At 36.6% G+C, this 23,563-nt stretch overlaps 1 protein-coding gene across 6 annotated transcripts in view; it reads right to left on the bottom strand.

Annotated features, from left to right (window-relative positions):
* LOC307179626 (uncharacterized protein C8orf48) overlaps positions 1-23,563 on the bottom strand; it is a 219,028-nt gene that overhangs the window by 152,705 nt on the left and 42,760 nt on the right. For all 6 annotated transcript variants that reach the window (XM_079909031.1, XM_079909033.1, XM_079909034.1 and 3 more), the window contains exon 2: positions 20,300-20,338. The gene's annotated coding sequence lies outside the window, so the exon portion shown is untranslated. The remainder of the gene's footprint in view (positions 1-20,299; positions 20,339-23,563) is intronic.

Below are 23,563 nucleotides of genomic sequence, written 5' to 3'. Positions count from 1 at the left end.
CAATCTCTCTCCCTGTGTTCAAATAAGATCTTTAGTCACACCTTTTTAACTGACTGAGATGGTAATTACCTCCTGTACCTCATACCTGTTCTAGATGAAATCCAAATCCATTACTCAGTGGAAAGGGTCATACCATAGTCCATCTTTGCCAAAATTTAACAGTGTAGCAGTTTCACAGGAATCTCCTATGTCCAAAAGGCTTGAAAAAATAATTCATTCCAGGAAGTTTCAAAAATTGAGATTAATTACCAAGTGGAAAAGAAATTTTAAGAATAACGTAGTAAGATCTGCCAAGTACATCAAATGTTACAGGTGTACAGGTGTTGGTGACCAGCTTGGTTTCTGCCGGGAAGGGTACCTGACTGCAGATCTTCTCGGCCTAGACAAAGCCAGGGAGCACGTCCTCCTGCAAGACCTGGGAAAATCCAGCAACTCTCTCAGGTGGTGCCCGCAAAAGGATGCCCCATAGGAGCAGTAAGTTAACCTTTTAAAGACTAGGCTCTAAATGTTTTAAAAGTTCAGTCCAAGGGCTTTGGGCACACCTCCCCATTAACCCACATACCCAACATATTCTAAGCTACAATCATGCACGTCATACAAGGGGGAAAATCGTGTGAACGAACAGCTTGATCTTCAGGTAAAGCGTTAACTTCTAAGGAGAATCTAAGGATTTCAGAAACTAAATGCACTCTCAGGTGGTTGCTTTAACCTGCTTTGATAATTTAAGCAGGTTATCTTCATTTGCATATATCATTTCCCCTCCCCCTCCTCTTCCTTCTTCTTTCCCAAGTCTCAATATTTTCTCCTACATATCTTCTGATTTGGAGGTTACTAGTATGTAGCTATGTGGGAAAGGCAACATCATCCACAAAAATCAGCTCTAATGGGTATTACTCCAAATTGTGCTTCTCCCCAACATACACAGATTGGGAATTTGAAACAACTTAACTGAAAGAGACACAGAAGGCAGTTAATAAATTTGGTCTAAGCCAACTTCCTAGAATACTCCATTCCTTTCTCCACACCCCAACCATCATCAGATGGTTATGTGACATTTGCAAATTTGGGGGGGGGGGGTCATATACAATTATCTCCTATGTAATACAAGTGGGTTATATTAAACATGGGACAATAAACCAAAAGGATAACTTAATCAGAAAGTACCTTTGAGTGAATACTGGGTGGTATGTATTTTGTAGTTGGCCATTAAGAAAAGTATTCCAGATCTGTATAACTGTGTAGATCAAAAATGGAAATTGTGTGACAAGTCAGAGAAATAAACAAGGGAGATACAATAAAGAAGAAATCAACCTTAGGATTCTGGATTTCGTAAGCACCTACCCAAGGCAAAGTAACCAAAATCAATTTCAAAGTTTAGCATCCTGATTCCAGGGCGTGTTTTAAATGTCTGGAAACTGGATCAAAGTAAAAATTTAACAAAAATCTACTTGTTTTAGAAAAAATGTGAATATCTCTTGTCAGAGTCTGCTTTTTCCTTTCCATGGTCCCTCGGACATGTATAAGTCCTTGGATTGCTTTCAAGCTCATGCTTCACAGTCACATGCCATGGAAGCTGTAATTAGCCAAGAAATAAGAACATGACAATCCAGTTTGTGCAATATTAGTGCTCCAGAATATAAAGACTGCCAACCTTATGAACATATTGCTACAAATAACCCGGAATAATAAAGATGATACTCTTTTAACATTTATACAAGTTACTTCAATTAAAAACCATTCAGAGGTTAATAGATAATCTGACATCAAGAAATGGCAACACATCAAACCTAATTGATTAGTGCCCTTAATTTAGGCTGCTATGTGATTTATCACTAACAACTATTGCATATCCCTAATATATAGTGAATTGAAACCTCATGCTACTGAATAATTATTTGATGTTAACAAAGAACAGATTATATTCAGATCTTGTGCAATTTATAGTGCATCTGATTTTTATTAGTACTTGGCTGGTTGCTTCCTTAATTCTTCCAATTTTTTTTTTTACTAAAATTGTTCTCAATTGAGTTTAGTGAGCAAGATGAGCTCCCATTTTATTATCAAAGTTTCCAGTACATAATAATAAAAAGCTGTGATGTAACTGTATAAATATCTCAATTGCCTAGCAATGAGAAAGAACGTACACAAATAAGATAAATAATTATCAACTGAGGCATACTCCAGAAAATGATCACAGTGTTTTTCTTTTATCAATTCTAAATCTATTGCTTTTTACTTCAAAGGTAATGAAATGTATCCATTTCTACCTATTGGGATACAGATATACTTTTTATCACATTCATTTTTTTAATATTACTGAGAAGTAGTCACTGGATGGATATATTAGGTAGATATATTAAGAAAAGCAGTATCATAACAATTAAAAGTTTTTCAACATATCTAATGTTTCATACATTCTATTACTAATTAGCAATAACAGACCTTTTTTAAATGTTTACCCAAGAAACTCATGAAACATGCACGTAGTTTAAAAAGCGAAATATTTCTGAAAAATTTAGGATTAAAAACAACGATCAACATCCTAATCACTATTTTTCTGTTTCTGCTTTCAGAGAAAAAAATTATTTGCTGTTCTCAATTCTTATGGTGATTATCTCTTCATTTCTGAATCATGTATTTATATTGATGTTTTTGATTTATTGACTATAGACATTGTTTATTGAATTTCTGACAGGAGAGGGGAGAATTCAGCTCACTTAACCTTTGTTTTTCCTGCTCTTTCCTTCCAATAGTGATTTCATTGCTTATAGATGCTTCCCTGGTTACTGTTGCCACTTTAAATAATCAATTTAAACCACTTCTTCTTTTTATTTATTTTGTGTGTGTGTACGTTTTATTTTTGAATTTTATTTTATTTTTTTATACAGCAGGTTCTTATTAGTTATCCATTTTATACATATTAGTGTATACATGTCAATCCCAATCTCCCAATTCATCACACCACCACGCCTCCCCCGCCACTTTCCCCCCTTGGTGTCCATACGTTTGTTCTCTACATCTGTGTCTCAATTTCTGCCCTGCAAACCAGTTCATCTGTACCATTTTTCGAGGTTCCACATATATGTGTTAAAATATGATATTTGTTTTTCTCTTTCTGACTTACTTCACTCTGTATGACAGTCTCTAGATGGATCCACGTCTCTACAAATGACCCAATTTCGTTCCTTTTTATGGCTGAGTAATATTCCATTGTATATATGTACCACATCTTCTTTATCCATTCGTCTGTTGATGGGCATTTAGGTTGCTTCCATGTCCTGCCTATTGTAAACAGTGCTGCAATGAACATTGGGGTGCATGTGCCTTTTTGAATTATGGCTTTTTCTGGGTATATGCCCAGTAGTGGGATTGCTGGGTCATATGGTAATTCTATTTTTTAGTTTTTTGAGGAACCTCCATACTGTTCTCCATAGCTGCATCAATTTACATTCCCATCAACAGTGCAAGAGGGTTCCCTTTTCTCCATACCCTCTCCAGCATTTGTTGTTTGTAGATTTTCTGATGATGCCCATTCTAACTGCTATGAGGTGATACCTCATTGCAGTTTTGATTTGCATTTCTCTAATCATTAGTGATGTTGAGCAGCTTTTCATTTGCTTCTTGGCCACCTGTATGTCTTCTTTGGAGAAATGTCTATTTAGGTCTTCTGCCCATTTTTGGATTGGGTTGTTTGTTTTTTAAATATTGAGCTGCATGAGCTGTTTATATATTTTGGAGATTAATCCTTTGCCCATTGATTCGTTTGCAAATATTTTCTCCCATTCTGAGGCTTGTCTTTTCATCTTGTTTGTAATTTCCTTTGCTGTGCAAAAGCTTTTCAGTTTCATTAGGTCCCACTTGTTTGTTTTTGTTTTTATTGCCTTTACACTAGGAAGTGGATCAAAAAAGATCTTGCCGTGATTTATGTCAAAGAGTGTTCTTCCTATGTTTTCCTCTAAGAGTTTTAGACTGTCTGGTCCATTTTGAGTTTATTTTTGTGGATGGTGTTAGGGAGTCTTCTAATTTCTTTCTTTTACATGTAGCTGTCCAGTTTTCCCAGCACCACTTATTGAAGAGACTGTCTTTTCTCCATTGTATATCCTTGCCTCCTTTGTCATAGATTAGTTTACCATAGGTGCGTGGATTTATCTCTAGGCTTTCTATCCTGTTCCATTGATCTATATTTCTCTTTTTGTGCCAGTACCATATTGTCTTGATCACTGTAGCTTTGTAGTACAGTCTGAAGTCAGGGAGTCTGATTCCTCCAGCTCCGTTTTTTTCCCCCAAGACTGCTTTGGCTATTTGGGGTCTTTTCTGTCTCCATACAAATTTCAAGGTTTTTTTGTTCTAGTTCTGTAAAAAATGTCATTGGTAATTTGACAGGGATTGCATTGAATCCGTAGATTGCTTTGGGTAGTAGAGTCATTTTCACAATATTGATTCTTCCAATCCAAGAACATGGTATATCTCTCCATCTGTTTGTATCATCTTTAATTTCTTTCATCAGTGTCTTATAGTTTTCTGCATACAGGTCTTTTGTCTCCCTCAGTAGGTTTATTCCTAGGTATTTTATTCTTTTTGTTGCAATGGTAAATGGGAGTGTTTCCTTAATTTCTCTTTCAGATTTTTCATCATTAGTGTATAGGAAAGCAAGAGATTTCTGTGCATTAATTTTGTATCCTGCCACTTTACCAAATTCATTGATTAGCTCTCGTAGTTTTCTGGTAGCATCTTTAGGATTCTCTATGTATAGTATCATGTCATCTGCAAACAGTGACAGTTTTACTTCTTCTTTTCCAATTTGTATTCCTTTTATTTCTTTTTCTTCTCTGATTGCCATGGCTAGGACTTCCAAAACTATGTTGAATAATAGTGGTGAGAGTGGACATCCTTCTCTTGTTCCTGATCTTAGAGGACATGTTTCCAGTTTTTCACCATTGAGAATGATGTTTGCTGTGGGTTTGTCGTATATGACCTTTATTATGTTGAGGTAGGTTCCCTCTATGCCCAATTTCTGGAGAGTTTTTATCATAAATGGGTGTTGAATTTTCTCAAAAGCTTTTTCTGCATATATTGAGCTGATCATATGGGTTTTATTCTTCGATTTGTTAATATGGTGTATCACATTGATTGATTTGTGTATATTGAAGAATCCTTGCATCCCTGGGATAAATCCCACTTGATCATGGTGTATGACCCTTTTAATGTACTGTTGGATTCTGTTTGCTAATATTTTCTTGAGGATTTTTGCATCTATATTCAACAGTGATATTGGTCTGTAATTTTCTTTTTTTGTAGTATCTCTGTCTGGTTTTGTTATCAGGGTGATGGTGGCCTCATAGAATGAGTTTGGGAGTATTCCTTCCTCTGCAATTTTTTGGAAGAGTTTGAGGAGGATGGGTGTTAGCTCTTCTCTAAATGTTTGATAGAATTCACCTGTGAAGCCTTCTGGTCCTGGACTACTGTTTGTTGGAAGATTTTTAATCACAGTTTAAATTTCATTACTGTGATCAGTCTGTTCATATTTTCTATTTCTTCCTGGTTCAGTCTTGGAAGGTTATACCTTTCTAAGAATTTGTCCATTTCTTCCAGGTTGTCCATCTTTATTGGCATAGAGTTGCTTGTAGTAGTCTCTTAGGATGCTTTGTACTTCTGCCGTGTCTGTTGTAACTTCTCCTTTTTCATTTCTAATTTTATTGATTTGAGTCCTCTCCCTCTTTTTCTTGATGAGTCTGTCTAATGGGTTATCAATTTTTTTTATCTTCTCAAAGAACCAGCTTTTAGTTTTATTGATCTTTGCTATTGTTTTGTTTCTATTTCATTTATTTCTGCTCTGATCTTTATGATTTCTTTCCTTCTACTAACTTTGGGTTTTGTTTGTTCTTCCTTCCCTAGTTCCTTTAGGGGTAAGGTTAGCTTGTTTATTTGAGATGTTTGTTGCTTCTTGAGGTAGGACTGTATTGCTGTAAACTTCCCTCTTAGAACTGCTTTTGCTGCTTCCCATAGGTTTTGGATCATCGTGCTTTCATTGTCATTTGTCTCTAGGTATTTTTTGATTTCCTCTTTGATTTATTCAGTGATCTCTTGGTTATTTAGTAACGTATTGTTTAGCCTCCATGTGTTTGTGTTTTTCACGATTTTTCCCTGTAATTCATTTCTAATCTCATAGCGTTGTGGTCAGAAAAGATGCTTGATATGATTTCAGTTTTCTTAAATTTACTGAGGCTGGATTTGTGACCCAAGGTGTGATCTATCCTGGAGAATGTTCCGTGTGCACTTGAGAAGAAAGGGTAATCTGCTGTCTTTGGATGGAATGTCCTATAAATATCAATTAAATCTATCTAGTCTATTGTGTCATTTAAAGCTTGTGTTTCCTTATTAATTTCCCATTTGGATGATCTGTCCATTGGTGTAAATGAGGTGTTAAAAAAGTCCTCCACTATTACTGTGTTACTGTCGATTTCCTCTTTTATAGCTGTTAGCAGTTGCCTTATGTATTGTGGTGCTCTTATGTTGGGTGCATATATATTTATAATTGTTATATCTTCTTGGATTGATCCCTTGATCATTATGTTGTGTTCTTCCTTGTCTCTTGTAACACTCTTTATTTTAAAATCTATTTTATCTGATATGAGTATTGCTACTCCAGCTTTCTTTTGATTTCCATTTGAATGGAATATCTTTTTCCATCCCCTCAGTTTCAGTATGTATGTGTCCCTAGGTCTGACGTGGGTCTCTTGTAGACAGCATATAGATGGGTCTTGTTTTTGTATCCATTCAGAGAGCCTGTGTGTTTTGGTTGGAGCATTTAATCCATTCACGGTTAAGGTAATTATTGATATGTATGTTCCTATGACAATTTTCTTAATTGTTTTGGGTTTGTTTTTGTAGGTCCTTTTCTTCTCTTGTGTTTCCCACTTAGAGAAGTTCCTTTAGCATTTGTTGTAGAGCTGGTATGGTGGTGATGAATTCTCTTAGCTTTTGCTTGTCTGTAAAGCTTTTGATTTCTCCATAGAATCTGAATGAGATCCTTTCCAGGTAGAGTAATCTTGGTTGTAGGTTCTTCCCTGTCATCACTTTAAATATGTCATGCCAGTCCCTTCTGACTTGTAGAGTTTCTGCTGAGAAATCCACTGTTAACCTTACGAGAGTTCCCTTGTATGTTATTTGTCGTTTTTCCCTAGCTGTTTTCAATAATTTTTCTTTGTCTTTAATTTTTGCCAATTTGATTACTATGTGTCTCGGCGTGTTTCTCCTTGGGTTTATCCTGTATGGGATTCTCTGTGCTTCCTGGACTTGGGTGGCTATTTCCTTTCCCATGTTAGGGAAGTTTTTGACTATAATCTCTTCAAATATTTTCTTGGGTCCTTTCTCTCTCTCTCTTCTCCTTTCGGGACCCCTATAATACGAATGTTGTTGTGTTTAATGTTGTCCCAGAGGTCTCTTAGGCTGTCTTCATTTCTTTTCATTCTTTTTTCTTAATTCTGTTCCACAGCTGTGAATTCCACCATTCTGTCTTCCAGGTCACTTTTCCGTTCTTCTGCCTCAGTTATTCTGCTATTGATTCCCTCTAGTGTATTTTTCATTTCAGTTATTGTATTGTTCATCTCTGTTTGTTTGTTCTTTAATTCTTCTAGGTCTTTGTTAAACATTTCTTGCATCTTCTCGATCTTTGCCTCCATTCTTTTTCCGAGGTCCTGGATCATCTTCACTATCATTATTCTGAATTCTTTTTCTGGAAGGTTGCCTATCTCCACTTCATTTAGTTTTTTCCTGGGGTTTTATCTTGTTCCTTCATCTGGTACATAGCCCTCTGCCTTGTCTTGTCTATCTTCATCTTGTCTATCTTTCTGTGAATGTGGTTTTCGTTCCACAGGCTACAGGATTGTAGTTCTTCTTGCTTCCACTGTCTTCCCTCTGGTGGATGAGGCTATCTAAGAGGCCTGTTACCACTTATTCTTTTTTTTTTTTTTTTGCAGTACGCAGGCCTCTCACTGTTGTGGCGTCTCCCATTGCAGAGCACAGGCTCCGGACGCGCAGGCTCAGCAGCCATGGCTCATGGGCCCAGCGGCTCCATGGCATGTGGGATCTTCCCAGACCGGGGCACGAACCCATGTCCCCTGCATCGGCAGGTGGGCTCTCAACCACTGCGCCACCAGGGAAACCCCCTATTACCACCTATTCTTGATCCATTAGTGACAGTGTCACTTCTTGCTTTGTGAAATAAAGAACTTCTCACTCCTACCTTTCCTTCCACTCTCCTATCCCTTCCACATATAATGTCAACTATGCATTTAACTTTTATATCAGCAGAGTTGGTAATAATTATATTCTGTTGTGTCTAGTTAATCTCTGAAATTGGTCGATTAGTGGAGTTTAACAACAACAAAAAATATTTTAAATCTGTACTTACCTTAATCATATTCTCAAGTTTTTCTAAAATTTCAATCCTATTTTAGACTACCCTTTTTCCCCCAGAGGGGCGAGTCCCAGATAACTCCATTAACTCTTCTCATTCTGGTTTTCTGGGCCTACAACCTAACTGACCATCTCAGAAGTCCCTTTGTTATTACTCTGGGTTGGATCTACTATTCCCTGAATCCCATATTTTTTTCCATGTTTTGCTAAAGGTCATTCTCAAAAAGAAACGGTATGTAGAAAGGAAATTTTATGAGATTATGCATATCTGAAAATGACTTTATTTTACTCTCATATTTGATTAGTTGTTTGGTTGGGTATAGAATTCTAGGCTGGAATAAATTTTCTCCTCAGTTTTCAAGGCACTGTTGCATTGTCTGTGAATAATTAGTCCTGTGGATGAGATTAATGTTGCCTGGATTTTGTTCCTTTCAAAGTTATCTCGATTTGCCCTCATGAAACCGTATGGAATATCATTTTATATCAGTTATATTCTTCACTTTTTAAAATATTTTAAAGCACAATGATCCTCTTTGCCTCATCTTTTCAGTCAATATATCTAGTCTATTTGTCCTACACTCTGGAAGTTTAACCTCAATTTATTTTCTAAAACTTCATTTTTATTTTAAAAATTGTATTTTTTATTACACAAGAGATTTTACTATTTCCTGATTTTGTTCCCTCAAAAATGTAGCTGAGAGTACATATATGTGTCAAAACTCAGAAAACTTCAAATGTGTGTATTTTATTTTATGTAACTTATACTTCAGTAAAGTTGGCTTTATAAGCTGGAAACTATCCACTTATCTCCATTTCCACTGTTAGCCTCCATTATTTTCTCATTCTTCTGAAATATTTTTATTGATGATTTCTTTGTTTCTACTCTTGTCAATCTCAAAAATATCCTCCCCAAATTTTAGCATGTGACCCACATCACGTAAGGCTTTCCACTGGACACAGAATAGTATTCAGACACCGTGGCATAGACCAGAAGGTCTATCTGGTGTCTGACTTTCTCTCTGACATCATGTCATGAATTATCTCTCTTATTTGCCAAGTTTTAATAATAGAGATTTTTTGCAGCTCATGCCCGCCTCATGGCTTTCTGTTATTTCAACCTGGGATTCTTTCTCTGTGGCTGCCTGCACACCAGACTCTTTCTCATCAGTTAGGTTTCAGGTATATTTCACCTCTTCAAAGAGGTCTTACCTGACCACCTATGTAAAGGTATCCTCCATTTACCAATCTACATGTACATTTTCTTTATAGTGCTTCGCACTATCTAAAGTAATCTTGTTTTCTGTCTTGCCTCAGCAGAAAAAAGGCTTCATGATAGGTAGTTTTGTCTATTCACAAATATCAAATATTTTGTAACATGCTCATGTATCTGCATTTCATCAGCCTCTACCCCAATATTATTGATATTAACCAATGGATTATACAACCTTGATTCTTAAAAAAACAAAAAAACAAAAAAACCTAGATAGAGCATGCACAGATTAGAGCCAGACAGATCACTGGAGGAATTCTGGGTCTCCACTTATTTGTGATCTTTGTTAAGTTAGCCTCTGGGCATCAGTTTTCTAATCAGTAAAATGAAGGTTATATTTGCAGTGGAAGGGATTGTTGAATAAATTATATGACTGTTTTTTAGACAGGAGAAAAAGTAGGTGCTCAATAAATTTAAATTATCTTCCCTCTCTTCACTTATTCATTCCAAAAATATTATAGAACACCTGCTATCTGACTTTACAGTTCCAGGTCTGCATGAACATCCCTAGTGCTGGAAACTTACAAGTCTCCAAGAAAAGTTCCATTTTGAATCAACATGAATGTTAGGATGTTATAGTTTATGTTAATGGGAAATTTGCCCTCCATTACTTTCACAGATTCTTCCATATGGCAGGCTTGTGACAGTGCTTTTTCTCTTCTAAATCTTCTTTGCTCCAACTTAAATATTTCCATTTGTAATAAGCATTCCCCATATGACACAGCTGCTATTTTCTGGGTGAATTCCTATTTGTCATTTTTCCATGTAGTGCTTATTGCCTAGAACTTCACAGAATTCCCCATTTGTTTTCATGTTAGGGCATACTAGAACAAGACTGTCATCTCCTGAATTTATCTTCCTCGTCATCACATTAACTTTTATTTTTTCAAGTCGCATCCCATGAAGTCTTATGTTGAGGCTCCCAAATGTTTCCACATATGTTTCTGTTAAATAATGTCATCTTACTGTTGCACTTCTGCAGATGACTTTTTATACCTTAATTCAGTATTTACAATGATCCTTAATACATTTCAGGCAAAAAGATTTTACCTATATACTATCCTACCTCATTTTCCATGATTTTAAATGGACAGCAAGTTTAATAGTAGAGAACATTCTCAGCTTTCCACCCGGAATGTGAATAATATTGAACACTAACCATCATGTAATGCATGTTCATGTTCATCTCCACTCATTAAAGATGAAGTTTTGAAAATATTGACATCTGGGCTTTATGTACTTATACCATCTGGTGGATGTTACCGCCTTGTGGAACAAAAGAATTACATAGTATTCTAGGAAGGCAAGTTTGGCACACATAGCCATAAATATAGAGTGAAATGTAAAGAACAAATTTCTCAGTTAATTACAGATCTGTATTTATAAACAAATAAGTAATAAATGTAAACATCTGGAATATGTAACCACAGGAACAAATTTAAATCTAATCCTTAAATACATTTTTGTTTTCACTAAAATTGATATTTTGATGGTATAGATTATTGTATTTTATGTCCATGTTACAAATTCAGAGTATTCATGTATCAGGATAGTTTTATGTTCCAAATAGGTTATTTTCATTGTGTCTTAAAAAAGAGAATTTTTTCTAATACGTGCTTGATAAGCTTCCTTTGAGGGTAGGAACATTGTGTCAGTTTTTAACTGAATCAAATTTTGTATTGATAGTGAGTATCCCTAGGGCTTGACTCAACTTCATAATATTTTTGTGCTTTTCCTTATGCCCTCCCCCAAAGTAATCATATACGAGGCTTTTAAAAAATATATGCCCTTAAAGTTTATTGAGAAAGCTATGAATAATTAATTCATTAAATTATGGTTGACACCTGTTGTTTTTGATCTCCTTTTATGTAGTCCCTCAGTTTCTGGTATAACAGCTTGATTTTCTTTTGGTTAAGCTCATCCACCTCACTTTTAATCCATATGGAATTGTTGGGATCCAACCATCCCATATCTCCAAAGAGTGGGAATGTGATGCATGCCTGGCCAATAAGTTATTCCATCCTTTTAGCCAGCAGGTATAAGGAATGATCATTTGATTTAAATTAGAACAGTAAGCATTATCCCTACAACTTTTGGTGAAATAGGAAAAGAAGATCCATATATTTACTGAGATTACTAAGCAAGCAGGATGTAAGCCCAGAGATGTTGGAGACTACTTTCAAAATTGACTGGAAATAACTGACCTAAAAGTGAAAGACCACAGAGAGAAAAAAATACAGCTGAGAGATAGAGATATATTTCTAAAGATATTGTTTAATCATTTGGATTTTGCTGTATACCTGAAGATCTATTTCTAGACTCTTCAGTTACTTGATCCAAATGGTTTTTACGGATCCCACCCAGAAGAAAAAAGAAAAAGAAAGTAAATTTATCTAAGACTATCTTGAGGTTATATGTATGGTTATAAAAGCTAGAACTCACCACACCCTTTTTTTTTTTTTTTTTTTTTTTTTTGCGGTACGCGGGCCTCTCGCTGTTGTGGCCTCTCCCGTTGCGGAGCACAGGCTCTGGACGTGCAGGCTCAGCGGCCATGGCTCACGGGCCCAGCCGCTCCGTGGCATGTGGGATCTTCCCAGACCGGGGCATGAACCCGTGTCCCCTGCATTGGCAGGCGGACTCTCAACCACTGCACCACCAGGGAAGCCCCACCACACCCTTTTTATGCAGGAAAAAAAAGACTGAAAATAACTTTCTTATAATATAAAGGTATCAAGAAACTTAGGTCACTGCAAATTTTAGCCCAGGACCTAATTCATCTGCCTTATCTGTTTTTGCCAGTAAATCTGTCTACGGTTGCAAGAAGACAACATGACTTTTATACGACCATTAGTGGGTTATATTTCTATTTTCAGATACCTCTTCCCAAGGATTCTGACTCAGTGGGTCTGAGATGTAACCTAGGCATCTACATTCCAAAATGCACACTAAAATGATTCTGACAAGAGGTGGAAGGGCTCTGTTTTGAAAAACCACTGCATTTCCTGCTTCCAATGGAATGAATTTTCCTATCAGGCTGTAGTAGTTAATTTTTGCAGTGAAACAACAAAACGTAAAATCTCAGTAGCATATAACAGTGAGCATTTAATGTTCAAATGGCTGAAATCAGCTGGGTGTCTCTAAGCAGCTCTGTGTATAAAGGCTGGGCTTATGTGTTCTGGGGGTGAGCTGGCAGATCTGCTCATCGGGACTGGCCTCTGCTGATGTGCCTCAGGTACTTCTCAGCCTCCAGCAGACCAGCCCAGACGGGTCCCTAAAGTGATGGCAGAGAAGCAGAAGAGCAAGTAGAAGCATTCTAGATCTCTAGTCTTGGGCTCAGGACAGACCTGCTGCCACTTCCACCTGACTCCAGCGGACAAAGCAAGTCACACAGTCGAACTCAGAATTACAGGCTGAAAAAATACTTTCTAACCCTTTAGTGGGAGGAACTGCAAAGCAACCTGACAAAGGGCACAGAGACAGGGCAAGGTGTAAACTTGAGGCCATGACTGCAGTCCACCCTTTAGTACTGAAAAGGCAAGTACTCTGAGTAGAAAGTGAGTCATGAGCCACAAATTTTATTCGGGGGAACATGGATTTGTAGATATGCTGATTCAAGGGAATTTCTAGGGTTTACATCCAAAGGGAATGGAGCAGTACACTCTACTCCTGTCAAGATATCAATACTTATCTAAAGCCTATGCTGTCTTTTCTTCTGCCACATAGGGAAATATGTACAAATAGCTGTGCAAGTTCACGTTTAGCATAAATACAACTTTGAGATGTGCTAACCTAATACAGTGCCAGGTATCACATACATTTCAGTTCATGAAGCCGTCCAAGGAATCCAAGCAAATAAATAAAATGGTTTTGTGTGAAGTTTTAAGAGTCCCAAACGATACTTATAAGTGTTAAAAATATCATCCACATGAAAATCATTGAATTACGAAAAATCTGAAGATTCCACATTTTACAATGCATGATTTTCTGGGATGAGGTGTGCGCAAGCTTAAAGCTACTAAAGCTTTGATAAAATGTATTTTTGACTGTGAGAGAACATACATTTTCAAAGCAGGATTTGAAATGCTAACACCTTATTTTAGATTTTTTTTCTTGAATCATTTTCAGATTCTGGATGTATTTTGACTCTAGCTCATTCCTACCTGTTTATTTAACTACATAATCTCAAGACTTTGACCAGTAATAGTTGTATTTCTCTAAGGCATGTGTGTGTGGCAGTAATGAGACTGGCTTCGTTTAAACTTTTCCTAAAACGGAAACATCTTAATTCAGTCTGGTTTTTGTTTTAATTAATGTGGATTCATGGGACTTGCATTATAAAAATATCAATATATCTTTATTTTAGTAGATTACTTGTACTCTGGAAATTGAAGCTTCTGTGTACATAACATGTAAATATTTAACAGAAATCACTTTGACACACATGAATCAGCGCTGGAAGCGTTACTGTTCTCAAAGTAAATACAGGGAGTAAACAGATAAATTATTAGCCTTTTGCCTCTTCTTGTCATGGGAGAACATGAATAATCTCACTGTAATAAATAGACAACTCTGTCTTATAAACTCACACGATCTCACATTTACAAAAATAGAAATTACTGTTGATAAATACTCTTGAATTGAAATGCTAAAGAGATATCCTGCTTAGAATGTTTTTTACCCAAAGTCTTTATTAAATCCTGCTATTCAACAAAGTTTCTAAGGACAAACTTGAGAAGAGAGGGAAGGGTCGATGCGACTGGAGTGTCGAAAATCAAAGTCCTAATTTTAAGAACGCGTTCATTGTTAATTAGAATGAAATGTCATTAGCTTATTTTTGTTACCTGACTGGAGTTTCTACCAGCCTTTGAAAAATGCGAAGGGCACTTTAAGGGCATTCAAACATGCCACGGGTACAAAAAATTTATTGATTTGATGTTATAGACTCAGTAACACCAAAACAAAGTGAACGTTGGAGAAGGTTCCTGCTAATTTGGAACTATTTGGTGATAAATTAACTAAGGCAGGTCCTTAAACCAAAAATATCAACCACAAACTGCCCATCAAAAGATTGTCTTAGGGCTTCCCTGGTGGCGCAGTGGTTGAGAGTCCACCTGCCGATGCAGGGTACACGGATTCGTGCCCCGGTCCGGGAAGATCTCACATGCCGCGGAGCGGCTGGGCCTGTGAGCCATGGCCGCTGAGCCTGCGCGTCCGGAGCCTGTGCTCCGCAACGGGAGAGGCCACAACAGTGAGAGGCCCGCGTACCGCAAAATAAAAAAAAAAAAAAAAAAAAGATTGTCTTACTTTATTTCTTGTGATTTTGATACATAGGTTTAAAAAATTTTTTGTTGTTGTCTGAAAAGTCACTTTAAAAATGTAATAGCTCCAGAAGGATCTGTCCCTGAAGCTTTTATGGAATTATAGTTGATACTTAAGTTTAGGATAGATTCCAGATTCTAAGGAAAAGACTTCCAAAGAGGGACGTGAGATAAACAAAGAAAAACTTTTCCTACATCCAATGCCAATTAGAAACAAGTTTAGACTTTTCAACAGGAGGCGGTTCTGCACTATTGTTTGGGCAATGAAGGACTAATTTTCTGTGTATGTGCCAATTGTGTTGGGCACACTTGAGGTACAAGTTTCCTGAGGAAAACTGAAAAGGTGTGCTTTTCCGCCAGTTGGTTGTACTACTAAGCAGTCAGTGGTAAGTTCCGTGAGCGCAGGGAATTTGCTTGCTCGCTTCTGTATAAGCAAGACCCCAAACCCTCTTGGCAAATAGCTTGTGCATTCAATTGACTGAATGATTACAAACTTAAGGTATTTTTTAAAGTCCCCTGTAAAATTGGTGATTCTCCTACAAATGTAAAGGTCTCATTTAGATGTATGCTACAATTGCATAGTTATTGATCCGAGACAAAGATCTAAAGCATCTATGGTAGGACCTTTTGGAGAAAGGGTTTGCACTTAATCCTGACAACAGTGAACATTCATTGCTTACCCATCCACCACCATCAAGAAAAATATTCTCAAATTCTTTTCTACATCGTTGTTGATTAGAAGTATAACAAATCAACACCATCTTACCTGTTTAATAACAGTGTTGCCTAATGTTCTCTACTGAGTCTATACGTGAATGTAAGTGATGAAGCTCAGGAAGTATAAATATATTCTGCAACTGATGCTTCATTAAAGTGAGGGTAAGTATACATCAAGGGCTAAGACTTCCCAGAGAAACTTCTCATAAACATGTAGGTTAGGACAGAAGTCAATGCTTCTAGAAATCCCTTTATACTGCTAAACCATTCCCCCCAAAAACAAATGAGAAGCTCAAGAGAGCCATCCCCAGACGAAGCAGCTTCACTGGCCACTTCAAAAGAAAAGCCCCTTGAAGGTCACCTCTGCCCTCTCTTCATCAGTCTGTGGTCCAGATTCTGGTTTAGACGCCACCTGCCTTTATCTGTACTTCCTGAAGGGCTCTATTCTTCTATAATGTCTAGTGAACCAATGGCCGATAAAGACCCAATGGACTTCCCCAGGGTTTTCACTCCACACTCCGTTCCTCACCTCTCCTTGCCCCATACAACCTAGGCTTTCCTACCTACTTTTACTTCTTTAGGTAAACAAAGTTTGGAAGAAGGAAAACAGTAAAACTCCTTTGAAAGAGTTTACCCACTTCTTTCTCTAAACCCTGGTTTATTCCTAAATGACCCCAAGCAAAATACCTCCATTACCAAAACATCAACAAATTAGTAAATTTAATTAAGGTTTTAAAACTCAAACTTAACATTTTTTAAAACCACTTTTTTGAAATATAGTTGACTTACAAAAAGTTGTACATATTTAATGTATACAACTTGATCAGTTTGGAGATAAGTATACACCGATGAAACCATCACCACAACCATGCCATAAACATATCCATCACCTCCAAAGGTTTCCTCCTGCCTTATTCACTTCTTATTCTTATTATAGCAGAGAATAGCATGGTAGTTGCCAGGGACTGGGGGCAGGGGGATATGGGGAGGTATTAGTCAAAAGGCACAAAATTTCAGTTACGCAAGAAGAATAAGTCCTAGAGATCTACTGAAAAGTATAGTGCCTCTAGTTAACAGTACCATATCATACACTTAAAAGTTTGATAAAGGGGCAGATCTTACATTGTGTTCTTACCACGCAAAATGAACAAACAAACAAAAAACACTGTGAATTTATTAATTCTTTCATACAGCTCTGTCGTGATTTTTAAATTAACAAACTGAAATGAATAATACTAGAATTGTTTGTCTCAAATAATGCTAAGAAATGCTGGACCTTTTTCATTCTTTTTTATTTGGTTCTTCCTTCAAGAAAAATGTGTACTAATTTAGACGGGGAATTTGATCCACAGAGGAAATGCATAAGGATGCTGAGGGAGAAAGGAACCAGGCACTTGGATTAGCCTAGCAAAGTCTAGGAAATCTGTAGTGTGGGAAACTAACAAGCAAAGAAAAACACATGCTCCAAATATTTTTCAAGTTTAAGAGCCAATTGTTGACTGTGAAAGACTTGGTCCTGGTAAATCTCCAAGCTTCTCTGCTTTCCATTTCTTCAGAACAACAACAGAAAAAGATGATTTTTAAAACTCTGACATCATATTATTTTTTTCTTTAATCGAGTATCATAATAATAGTCTACACATTATTAATAATATACAGTTTTATGGCATATTTTACTGTGTATCATAGAGTGTTCACTTCCTTGAACATTTCCAGTATTATAAATTGAAATGTGTTTATATTTTTCATTGTCATGGGAATATTTCTAGTCTTGCAGATCAAATTCTTCATTACTGTTGTCTGGAGAGCTGACTGATCCCATTAGTTTTCCTTGAATGGAGAAAATTCTCTTTACATGTGAGTGAGGAAAACAGCACAGGTCCACCTGTAGCACGAAACTGTTCCTCCATCTGTTAGATGTTCTATCTGTCCGTTCAAATCCACCCTCCATTCTTCTCCTTCGGCCAATATGGACATCAACAAAAGATTCCTTGCCCTCTGCTTCCTTTTTTTTTTTTTTTTTTTTTTTTTTTTGCCGTACGCGGGCCTCTCACTGTTGCGGCCTCTCCCGTTGTGGAGCACAGGCTCCGGACGCGCAGGCCCAGCGGCCATGGCTCACGGGCCCAGCCGCTCCGCGGCATGTGGGATCTTCCCGGACCGGGGCACGAACCTGTGTCCCCTGCATCAGCAGGCGGACTCTCAACCACTGCGCCACCAGGGTGCCTTCTTTTGAATGGGGAACACCAGCAAAAGAGAGGAAAGGGAGAGAGCAGAATGGGATCAGGGATTTAACCCCGTTTCCCCCTCCCTGGAGGATCACCTTGGATACTGGCAACATCCCTCAACTAAAAAGGTCATAGGTAATGTCAGGTCACACTCTTCACACAATCCTCTCTCTCTTTCTCTCTCGATGCCATTATCTTACTTGCCCTGGGATCCTTGCATCTGCTCTCTTAGTTTCTCTTGGTTTCCTTACACCTAACTTATCCTTGTAAAAGTATTCCTTTATTAAACTTACCTCTTCCGTAGTTCTCCAATCACTACCCCTCTCCTTGCCTTAATGGTTAGAGCAATTTACTTATTGAAAAAAGAACCTACCTCTTCTATATACAAGTCCTCACTGCCCATCACTCCACTGAACCTGCCACCACTGAAGTCACTGGTTGGCATCCACAAGGCAGATCCATTAGAAATAGACGTTTTATACTACGTGTGCCCTTCAAAGCCCTGGAAAATACTATTCATGCTTTCTTTCTCATATATTTTTGGCTCAGCTTTTGCCATGTCACTTTCTTTTCTATCTCCTTAAAAGTTCCTACTTGATGATCTCAACTTAAATGATGGTGTTCTTAAAGTCTCTGTAGTCACTGTTCTGATTTTTATGATCTCTGCATTAACTATGGTTTCGATGACCACGCATAGGCTGAAGCTTCCTAAATCCATAATTCTGGATCTTTTTGCTAATTCAAGGCCCATATATTCAATGGCTTCATTACTGGTTCTAAGTCGAGGTGCTCTTCCTGTAAGATACATACAACTCTAGACATTCCCTTGACAGGTGCCCCAATGAAGGAGGACCTTCATGGGAAGCAAGGAGTTTTCTGACGGACTTTCTTCTTTGTATTTACACCAGCTGTTACATGTAAATTTCCAGTGTTCTTCTTAAAAGTTATAGGACATTCTCCCTTGAGCAGAGACCCACTCATCTTTTTAGTAGAGATGCTGTCACAACTACAGCTGGCATGGCCCTTATATATCATCACCCTTCACTTTCTCTACCAGGCTAAGCCTAGGTAGCTTTTCTCTGAAGACTAGTAAGAACCCAAGGGCAAATTGATTTTTTTTATAGCTGTACTGAGGTATAATTGACAAATAAATTGTATAAATTTAAGGTGTACAATGTGATGATTTCATATATACATATATATTGTGAAATTACTACCACAATACAGTTAGTTAAAACATCCATCATCTCACATCGTTACCTTTTGTTTTTTTCTTTGTGGTGAGAACATTTAAGATCTATTCTCTCAGCAAATTTCAAGTGTACAATACCGTTTTTTTTAACTATAGTCACCACGCTGTATGTTAGATCTTCAGAACTTATTTATCTTGTAAGTGGAGATTTGTACTCTTTGACCAACATCTCCCCACTTCCCCATGCCTCCTCCTCCCCGCAGCCCTGGCAACCACCATTTCTACTCTGTTTCTGTGAGTTCAACGTTTTTAGATTCCACATATAAGTAAGAGAGATCATATATGTCTTTCTCTGTCTTTCTGCACGTAGCATAATGCCCTTAAGGTCCATACACGGTGTCACAAATGGCAGAATTTCCTTCTTTTTTACGGTAAATACATATACCATTTCCTTTATCTTTTCATCTGCTGAAGGACATTTAGGTTGTTTCCATTTCTTAGCTATTTATGAATCATGCTACAGTGGACATTGCGGTGGGAGACATCCCTTCAAGACAGTGATTTTGTTTCCTTCAGGTACACACTCAGAAGTCACATTTTTCCAGAGAAGACATACAAATGGCCAACAGGTATATAAAAAGGTCCTCAACATAACTAATCATCAGGGAAGTGCAAATCAAAAGCACAGTGAGGTATTACCCCACATCTGTTAGAATGACTATTATCACAAAGACAAGAAATAGCAACTGTTGGTGAGGATGTGGAGAAAAGGGAACCCTTGTGCACTGTTGGTGGGAATGCAAATTGGTGCAGCCAGCACGGAAAAGAGTATGGAGGTCCCTCAAAACATTAAATACAACCACCAAACTGATTCTTTTCCTTCCATGTTTGTTTTATTCATTCCAGAGATCATGCTAGGTTTACTAGGTTTACATAATTTGGGGGAGTTTTAATATTTTAAAAAATTTAAGTAAGTTCTACATAATTTCTGCTGTCCCTATAATTTTGCCTGAGAGATTCAAAGAACCCCAAAACAAGTGTGTTTTTTGCCCATCCATCTCCATCTCTATTTATAAAAACAAAAGAAGGTGGATAGCTCACCTGATACACTTGAAGGAAGGAGATCTCTCAGACATCAAGACAATCCTGAGTAGCTTACCTGGATTTGTAAGACGATTCAAAAGAAGCTGTGCAACATCTAAAAAATAAACAAAGTGAAAGCGATCTTGGTGAAACTGCTCAACTCCTAAAATTTTCATTCTCTCACCGGGTCATTGTTTGACACGTGAAATAACATAAAAGTGCCAGGACAATTTTAAGTACAAATCCACACAATGGGAGGTCCATTCTCTCAACTACCTGTGGGGCCACACTGTACCCTCTGGCCCTCTGGACTTCTGCCTTGACAGGTAGATTTTACTTAACATTATACATTTGTCACCCTCTCTCCCCTTAAATTGAATATTTATAGCTAATGACTTTCTCTGCCATCAACTTAGAAAATCTATATGCAGACAACACACACACACATACACACACACACACACACACACACACACACTTTACACATACGCAGCACATAACACATAACAATAACAAAAATATTTTTACAGCTTCTCTGAACTAAAGGTAAAGTTATTGTTCAATTCCATGGGTAGAAATATTTCCCCTTAAGCCCTTCCTCCACTGGAGGGAAATAATATATCAGAATCTGCTAGTGGACATTTTCAGATCAGGTAAGTTCTATCTGGAAATTCAGATATATCATGCTTAGCTTTTACCTGATTTGAAAATTCAGATATATCATGCTTACCTTTTATTGTTCTATTTTCTGATTCTGTAACCCTAAGACAGTCTATTAAATGTCTCTCAGAATCAATTCTCCTAATTGCAAAAAGGGGCTAAACATTTTACTCTCTTACTGTTGCTTAATTCTGTCATTAACTAGTTAGATATCATTGATTAAGTTATTTCCTCCCTCTGGACCTTAGTTACCACTTAATCAATCAATCAATGAATCAATCCATCACACATATACAGTAGCTCCTCTGTACCCACATCTTTGGGGAATTGGTTCCAGGACACCTCCCCTTGGATTCCAAAATTTGTAGATGCTCAAGTCCTATATATGAAATGGCATAGTATTTCCCTATAATCTATGACATGGATCCATATACTTTAAGTCATCTTTAGATTACTCATAATACCTAATACAATGTAAATGATATGTAAATAGTTGTAAATGAAATGTGAATGGTATGTAAATAGTTGCTGGAGCAGGGCAAATTCAAGTTTTGCTTTTTAGAAATTTCTGGAATTTTTTCCAAATATTTTCAATCTGCAGTTGGTTGAATCTTCAGATGAGAGACCCACGAATACAGAGCCAACTGTACATCCATAAAAGCATCAAACTAGACTAGATTTATTTAAAAATCTGTATCCTTTTGAGAAAAAAAGTTAAATCATTCTGACACACAGAAAGGCATAAATAATAACATCAACAACTGTGTATTCAATACCCATGTTACAAGTACAATTAAAGCTTCCTCAACTCCCAAAATATATTCCCCAACCTACATCATAGAGTTATCTCTATGATGGATTTAGTTTTTACCCTCACTAAGAATTTCTTTGTACTTTACTACATATGTATGTATCCTAAACCGTATATAGCATACTCTTTAGGGCTACTAAACTTTCTGTGACTCATAGGAGACTGGTAAATGCCTTGATGGCTTTCTGTTTCCCTCCCAACAGAATATTTGTTTGGAGAGCCATCCAAAAGTGTATGTTAACTCATGTTGACTCATTTTTTACTGACGTTTGTATTACTTTTGGTAGACACACTACAGTTTACCCACTCATTCTCCTATTGATAACATTTAATTTTTCCCGGTATTTGCTATAATGCACAAAGCTGCCATGATTATTGTTGTACAAATCTCCTTAATCTGTAGGATATATGTTTAGGAATGCAATTGCTGAGACATAAACTATATACATCTCAAATCCACAGATAATAACAAAGTACTCTCCAGCATGGTTAAAAGTATTTATATTTCCTCATCCACAAAAAGAAATTCTGTTGCTCCCTATCTTCACTCCCATCTGTTATTGTTGGACTATTTAGATTTTTCCCAGTCTGAGGACTGAGAAATGGTATCTCTTTGTGACTTTAATTTGCATTTTACTGATTTCTGGTGAGGCTGAGCATTTTTTCATGTGTTTATTGGCCATTTGTGTTTCCTCTTCTGTGAATTGTCTTTTCATATCTTTTTCTATTTTTCTACTTGGTGGTTTTCTTTTACTTCTTGGTTTGTAGTTTCAAAAATCTAATTTGAATGTTAATCTTGGTTAATTTTTTTCATTCCAAATATCTTCTTCCAGACTGCCCCAGTCTTTTCATTTTTATTGTCTTTTGCTACCAGACATTTTTAGTTTTAGCAGTCAAATGTATTAATCATTTCCTTTGGCATTTTTGTTCTCACTCCAAAATTTTTTAAATATTCTACTTTCTTTTATTCCAGATGATTTTAAAGCTTTTTTTCCCCCTCTCTCTCTCTCTCTTTCTCTCTCTGTCTTTGACTTACCTACAATGCCAACCTTGTCATCTATAAACTTTCTAAATATATCAGAGTCAATTATTACCTCCATTAATTTTATTTTATTTTTTATTGTCTCCATTAATTTTAAGTTCTTCATATATACTTATTTTCTTCGATATCTATTGGTAAAATATTATACTTTTCTCCACATAGTTTCTCCGATCTTATGATTGATTTATTCCTAGGCACTTTTTATTTTTTGTTGCTATTCTGAGTTGAATATTTTGAAGTTTGTATTTTCAAAATGTTTTTTCTGGAATGTAGTAACTTAAATTATTTTTTGTAGATGGTGTATCTAGCAAATCTGATACATACATAAACATGTATCTATCACTAATTATATTCCATTTTAAAATTCCTAATATCGTTTATTTGTGCATTCTCTTTCTCTTTTTCTTTGAAAAAGATTTTCCAGACTTGACTATTTTACTAACCTTTTTAAAGAATCAGCTTTGAACTAGCTGGTGTTCTCTACTGTAACATTTTCTATTTTTTTAATTTCATACTTATTTTTATTATTATCTGTTTTTACCATCTTCAGGTCTATTTTGTTTCTTCCATAATTTCTTGGCTTGAATTTTTATGTCACTAAGTTTTAAGCTTTTCCTCATTCCTAATATCTACATTCATGGAAATATGTTTTTCTAAGTATTACTACATTGAATATGCAATAATTTATTATCATTTAATCATAAGTATATTTATATATTTAATCATAAATATATCTATATAATGACGTTTTATTGGCAAATAGTTTAAGGGAATATGCCTTTCTTTTTTCTAGATATGTCTATTATATAAGCTTGTTGTGTTGTTCA

The sequence above is a fragment of the Stenella coeruleoalba genome, assembly GCF_951394435.1.
Source record: "Stenella coeruleoalba genome assembly, chromosome: 21".
NCBI classification, from domain to species: domain Eukaryota; kingdom Metazoa; phylum Chordata; class Mammalia; order Artiodactyla; family Delphinidae; genus Stenella; species Stenella coeruleoalba.
Note: the sequence above shows the minus strand (reverse complement) of the source record. Positions and strands in the feature narration are given on the sequence as shown.